This window comes from Buceros rhinoceros, unplaced genomic scaffold, assembly GCF_000710305.1.
Source record: "Buceros rhinoceros silvestris isolate BGI_N320 unplaced genomic scaffold, ASM71030v1 scaffold17243, whole genome shotgun sequence".
NCBI lineage: Eukaryota > Metazoa > Chordata > Aves > Bucerotiformes > Bucerotidae > Buceros > Buceros rhinoceros.
Window position 1 is genome coordinate 16,454 of NW_010403192.1, and position 7,096 is coordinate 23,549.

The following is a 7,096-nucleotide window of genomic DNA, read 5'->3' on the forward strand; positions in this document are numbered from 1 at the left end:
CTCTTCCCTTTTCTGCCCTGCGCGGCGTTTTCTGGCCCGTCGTGCTCCTCACCCCCTCTGCAAACCCCAGAGCACACAGCTCTGACGTCGGACTGCAGATAGGAGCGAGTACAGCCCTGAATAAACAAGGAACATCAAAAAAGGCGTCGCTGAATATGGCTTCTGTACCGCTCCCCGGCGACACGCAGCCCTGACTCCACCGTCAATAAGAACTTTGAGAGGGGTTACAAGGATGAAGGTTTGAGAGCCTGGGCTATTCCGGTATCTGTTTACTTTCTTTTACCGAGACACACGCTCCACCACACGCGATAGGCGAATGAGAGCCCAATTCATACGCCGTGCGTGTTATCAAGGGTCCACACAAGTCACACAATCTGGGGTTTATGGCTAGAACTATCAAAAAGCGACTGTTTCTGCTCCTGGAGACAGAGCGAACGGGGGAGAGGGTTACACTGACCCGTAAATAGCAGCTCGAGCCCCTAAATATACTGCTTAAAAGGCAGCAGTTGCACGTAAACGCACGCTCTGTCGTCAAGAATCATTCTTCCGACTCAGAACTAAATCGAGGTCTCGCAGTGGTGGCCATCAGCGCTGGGACAGGTTTATGACGAGCCGGAGCGTTGCCGTGCAGCCTTTCCACAGCTGCCTGCTCCTAAATCCCTTTCTGGAGAAGATGAGCTGATTACAACACCTCCCTACTCAGCAGCAGCACAACCAGCGCGGCTTAAATCCCAAACTCGCCTCCCCCTAACTCACAACACGCCGTGCAGTGCCTTAATTCACCTGCAAATATTCTCTCTGACCCAGAAAGATGGAAAAAGAGTCCAGGACCGGTGCTCGGGCGACTCCTTTGCATCCTCTTTTCACCGTGCACCTTCCAGCAAACCTGGGGTAGCTCTAAGTCCCCAAACGGAGCATTTTGTGAGCTTGCACTTCCAGGCAGGGCATCGTGTTCGCAGCTGCTGCCCCAGCAGGAGACGTGCAGAAAGCCCAGATAAAACTGCCTGGAAGAGGCAGCAGTGGCCGGGTCTGGCGCCAGTTGTCTCATCTCTCTTTAACTGAAGGATGAGAGGACTGCCCAAAGACACGGGATCGATCCGACTTTCATCCTTGCCTTTAGTTCCTGACTAAAAGCTCCCCCCTGAGCCGGGAATCAATGGAGACCTTCTAAGACAAATACCCAAAGCTCCCTTGCAGTTATCGAAAAGCGTCTACAAGTGCTTCCCGTGAGCCCACTCCACCTCCGCCTTCATCAGAGGGATGTAGCTGAGGAGAGAAGAGCTCGGGAAACTGCCTTGCCCCAAAACCCATCCGACGGGGAACCCGCAGGACCCCGAAATCAGGCCTTTCCCTGGGCACCTCTTGCCAAGGCCACCAGGAAAGGAGCACGTCCAGGCCAGGGCCACCATCCCCCAGCAGAAGCAGCTCAAGTCTCAGAGCCACCTCCCCTGCCAGCCCCACGCTACCCAATGGCAGTGGAGGTTGGTTTGCTGCACAGTGACACGCAGGACACCCACACCGGTGAAACCAGAGCTCAGCTGCACCGCGCTGCTACACATCAACCTGGTTACGAGAAACAAGTGCCCGTATCAGGACACTCAGTATCGGGGTGGGGTTTGAATCCGATGTGACACCCAAGGCAGCACCAAGCCGTGCCAGCTCCATCACACCCATTGCTGCCTGCGCCGGGGACCGGCAAGTGTCCCGCACCCGCCCCTGCTCCTCCGGGGCTCGCCAGAACTCCCGCCTCGGAATGCCACCGAGTGCCTCGCGAGGGTGAAATCAAGGGAGGTTTTTGTGGGATCACGCAGAAATAGGGCAACTCGGCTGGTTTTTCTTCCCCTCTGCAGAGCACCCGTCCCACGCAGACACCAGTGTGGGTGTGCTCCACGCACCCAGGGAAAGCAGCCGCTTAGCGAAACTTATTTTCCCTTCCGATTTGCCCGAGAAGGGCTTTAAAACCACAACTGTTCTGCAGGGACGCGCTGGTTGAACACCAACTCGAACCTGTCCAACCTGGCGCTCGAGGGATGTTTATTTTCACGTATTCATAGCCATAAACAAGTGTCCCTTTCACAGCACAACCACCTCCTGGCCTCTGGAGGGAGGCGGCTCCACCAGCGAAACGAAGAGTAAGCCAAGGAGGACGGCAAGAACAGGGTCATTCTGCTTTCGAAGACAGAACACCTCCAGACAGGGACCAAAAATACTGCGCTTTACTCAGACTTCCTTCCCTTCAAATACGCCACATGAAAAGTATTTTAAAATAAACTAAAAACCCCCAATAAATGCTATTTTCAAGTTTCGCTGCCACTCCTCCCTGGCGATGCAGCGCTTGGCTTCCAACGCTGGGGAGATCCCAGCGGGTACCGGGATCGTATTAAAGCAGGTGGGGTTCACTCCCGCCCTCGGCATTGAAGACGGATACACGACGATTACCGAGTAGGTTTACACCCCGACTAAACCCACGTTACCCTGAATCCGCGCCGCTGGGCGGACCACGAAGCCGAACGCACGCAGCGCTCAGGGGTGTCTGCAGACATATTTTAACTGGCTAATAACGTGGAAAAAATCCCTAAGTACACGATTAACCTCTGAATGGACGTGCTGTTGAGGAAGGAAAACCTCATTTCTCACACCAACCCAACTCCACGTGCTCTTAGAACAGCTTGTTTAAAGCTCGCTGGGTCTGAGCCAGCAGAAAGGGGTGTTTTTGCCCCTTTTTTTTTCTGATCTTGCACCACGGCGTAAAGGAAGAAGGGCTTGAAGCATTTAATTTTGGACAGCTTATATATGAGACTGCCGAGCCCCCCGGAAAAACAGCTCTCCAAAAGCCGCCTACGGCAGCGGTGCCGCACACAAAGCCCGGCCGGGGCGCGGGGGGAGCCACGTCGGCTCCAGCAGCCCAGGGTTTACTCGGGTAGGAAGAGCCCGGTGTTAAGCAAGGAGTTCCTGAAGTCAGCTTACAGCCCCGGTTCTTGCTCTTTCCTTTTCCCCCTCTCAAGTCACGCTTGGGGAACCTCCCGGAGAGGAGGAGAAAAAAAAATCCTCACATTTGTCCGTGATGCCTTTTCTCGAAGGGATTTTCTTGGTCCTGATCCACGCTCCAAGGTCCAGGAGACCTGCAGACCCTCTGCCGATGCTCCCCAGCGCTTTCTGCCGTGGCAGGAGCTGGGCTCTGGCGTATCGTCAGTGGGATGGACGCTGACCACAAACGTCATCTGTTCTATTTACTTCACCAGACCAGGTCACGCTCCCCGGTTTTCCTTACCCGGGATTCTTCCCAACACCTTTTGCTGAGGGAAGCAGCAGCGGACGGGGCAGGGCAAGAACAGCTCTTGCAGGAGGGATTTCTTCAGGCCTCTGTGTGCCCCGTTTAAAAATACGTGACATCCTTCTCCGTCTGGAAAACCTATCACCCCAACTGATGGCATATTTCCGTGCTATGAAAGAAACTTGTGCAGCTCCTTACAGCTTGGCCCACTTTGGACGGCGCTAAGCCCGTAGGAGCACTCTCTGCGCATCTCTTCAGTTTTTCCTATGACCACGCAGCCCTTGGCACCAAGGGAGCTGCAGCCCTCAGCAAAGCCATCACTCCAGAGGAGGACTTCGCGGTTCAAGCAGCCCTGGAAATGTAAAGCGTACAACCAAGTGGAAACTCTGAGCATAAGCCTTTTTACTACTTCCTACTTGATACGCCAAGCAGAAAGCAGGGAGGTCTCCCGCTCCGAGGTGGGACCTCCGTGGATGCTCCACCATCCTTCAGCCTGAAGAAGTGACGCAACGGTGCTGCATTTTCCCAAGTCTCTGGAGCTTCTGAACTTGGAGAAACCCTTTTTACTATGGACTACGACAACCGAAAAGTCTTTACGAGCCTCGAGGAAGCGCTGCGTCACACAGAGGCGGCAGGGACGGAGCCCAAGCCCAGCCTGACAGCGACCGACGGCTGCTCGGCCACGCAGGGAGGACGGGCCGAGGTTCCCAGATGGGCTCTGTCTCTCCGAAGAGGCAGCTGCAACCCATCAAGCCCAGTTAATAAGTCCGCGGGGCTGCCAAGCACAGCAGAAGTGAGGGGTAAGAGGAGGCACGGCAGGTTACGGGAGTTCACGGGGAGGATGTAATTACTGTGGGAAGCACGCAACGGGGCAGGGGAGCGCGGATCTAAGAACCTACTAATATTCTTCTTTGGGACGCTGGAATTACCCTCCTCACGAGTTTCCCATGGGCTACAACCAGATGCTCAGCAGCAGTTCAAGTGTTTTGTCTCCAAAACACCACCAGCTCCTAGAGAGCTGTTTCTCCCTTGAGTGACATCGTCCTGGCAGCTGGGGGGAATCACGGTGAAACGATACATCAGACCAAGACGTGAACGAGAGATAAAGCCTGAGCACTTCAGTCCCGATGGTCATAAAAAAGCATTTGAAGCCAATCAAAATGCCCTGGAAGTGCATAGATGCCGGTGTGCGCCTAACCACACGCCTGAACCTCACAAGCGTATTTTTAAGGCTTTTTGTGAACCAAGGTCTAAGTCGTTGTGCAAGTGTCTCTAGTCTGAGATACTCCAGCCTGTATTTCGAACGTATTTGCCAAGGGAAAGCGCACATCTCTGTACAGGCTCCCGCGCTGACACTCCATAATTAGGCATGAAAAGAACGCCAGAACCACCGAGGGCAGGAAACCCTCATCAGCTTCCTCTCACGACGGGTGAAATGAAGACACAGTGCGGTAGGCTGGTCCTCACAAGACCCTACACCTTCGGGGGGTCTGTGCTAGGGGTTGTCACGTCAGGCCACCAAAAGCAGGCTCTCAGGATACGCTAAAACTCCCCAAATACCGGCAGGAACTCATGTGAAAGCCCTGACCGTAAACATCCCCCCCCATTTCTCTGCATCTCAACGTCCTTAGAAAAACGGGGTGACAAGTCAGTGAGGAACAACCTGTCGCAAAGGAGCGATCTGAGCAGGGTCACGTTTCTTTATTCTGACAGTCGGTCTGTCTTCAAGGACCAGCTGTCAAGGTTCCTCACACTGGGTCTAGCTCCTGAAACCACAGTTTTGCCAAGTGCGGCTCCAAGTTTTTAAGAGCTTGTCTCCTTTCAGTGGTCTCTGCTCAGAGATCACAGGCTTTGGCTTCTCAAGCCCCCGGAGTCGGTGGATGCTCTCACTGTCAGCTGAGGAGCACCAGCACGACACTCGGATAAACCTCCAGAAGCAGCAGCAGGCTTTCACCAGCGCTCCTCCTCCCCAGCGCTGCAGCAGCTTCTGCGTTACCGCCGCACCACCCCAACTTCCACAGGGAGCCCAAAGGACCAGCACCTGCAGCAGGTACCGGCCACCCATCACCGGGCGGCCAGACCCTGCGAGGAACCATGTGCTCGCTAACCTCCGGAGGACCCTTCCGCTTGATGGCTGCAACTCTGGCAGGTATTTGATAAACTCTACAAATATTGCGACAACAAACGTTGCTATTTGGACCAAAACAACACCAGAAATACACACCGGCGGCAGCAGCAGCTTTCCGAAACACGGTGATGAAGCCACTTCTGCTTGACTGGAGGAGTGTCCTCGTGCCCTGACAAGCGCAGCCACACGCACGTGGTTTTTTTAAGCCAACAGGGATGTTTTCAAGGGGTATTTAGCAGACACAAAGAGAGCAACTGGCAAACCACTGATGGCACGCAGATGATTTCTACTGCAGAAGGAGATTATCTCAACTATTCCAAAACAAAAGTATTCTGGGTTTTAAAAGTCAGTTTAGATTCAGGGAGAGACCACGAGCAACATCTTACTTTGCTACTGCAACCGCCAGGTCTTTCGCGAACTCGTGACACGCCAAGTGTTCTTTTTCTGCTACTGACGGCATCAAACGTGTTTTATAAGCTACACAGCGAGAGAACTGCTACCACAGCGATTCCACGGAGGTTCTCCCAGAAGGGAAGAACTCACCCGGCCACACCGAGAGCATCTAAATTCCTTTGAAGTCAAAAATAAATCCTTCCAACAGACACACGGCCCTAGAATTTCTCACTCTTGTTCCAGTTTCTGTTCAGTCACATTATCCCACTCTTCACATCTTCTGGATACCCTGAGGATCAAATGTTCTAGCTGGGCTGAGAAACGCGGAGCACAGCAACAGGGAAGCCAGAAATGCTCATGTCACGTTACTCCTGCTAACCTTGGAGGTGGCAGGAGGCAAAAATAACCACCTCCGAGATCCCATCCCTCTTCGGGATTATTTGTTTCTTCCACGCTCGCTCGCTGAGAGCTCCGAAGGACTCTGACAACCAGCTAGGCTAAGTGCCCACGGAGGGGTTTTCCTGGGAGCTGCGGAAAAGAGGGGCAGGAAGCCACAAAACCGCCTGTCCTTCACCTCCTGTCCTCCGCTTAGGACCCCTTTGCTCTCTGCTGTCTTCTCACTCGTGTTTGTAAGGGTTTGTGAAGACGGCAGCCCCTTCAGCTAAGCGAAAAGGCAACGCGAGCAGCTTGTCAGCCACATGGCAGTCTCTGCCGAAGCTGCTGGGCTCCTTAATCTAATCCCACTTAATCCAATTCACTGTCTTAATGTGCTGTCTCAACACAAGAACTTCATCCAGGATTACGGCGACAACACGGCTCTCAACCCAAGGGCCTCCTTCACCGTAAGGACTCCGGCTGGAGCTGTGTCCACCCAGGTGCCCTCCTGAACACCCCCAACCCCAAAGGAAATGCACTGAACCGACAGTGGCTGATGGGCTCGGATGTGACCGCCACCAGTATTCCCTTTCTCCCGGCACGGGAAGCGGAGGAGGTCGGGCTGTGCGTAGCCTGCCCTCTCAGCAGGGAGTGCGAGATGTTAATCTCCCCGGGTGCTGCCGTCGTGTTCCACCAGCGCTCCTGCTACTTAAGGAGTACAAGGTAAGTATTGTTCGCGTTCTTTACCGCATGACTGACCTAATGCACGGCACGTGCGCTCGGTGGATGCCCAGCCTCTCAGCATAGGATTTGTCCACCACGCCAGTCCCTGAGTCTGCCCCGAAACACCATGCAACGACCGTCAGGCCAGCGCAGCTTCTAGAACGACCCCTTCGTAGACGTGAACCGCCCAATCTTCCTGAGGG

The 7,096-nt window shown here is 54.2% G+C and overlaps 1 protein-coding gene across 1 annotated transcript in view; it reads right to left on the reverse strand.

The window, feature by feature from the left end:
* The window catches only part of LOC104490613 (A disintegrin and metalloproteinase with thrombospondin motifs 3-like), a gene marked incomplete at both ends in the record, with an annotated part of 16,732 nt that overhangs the window by 5,824 nt on the left and 3,812 nt on the right, over positions 1-7,096 (reverse strand). The gene's annotated exons all lie outside the window — the stretch shown is intronic.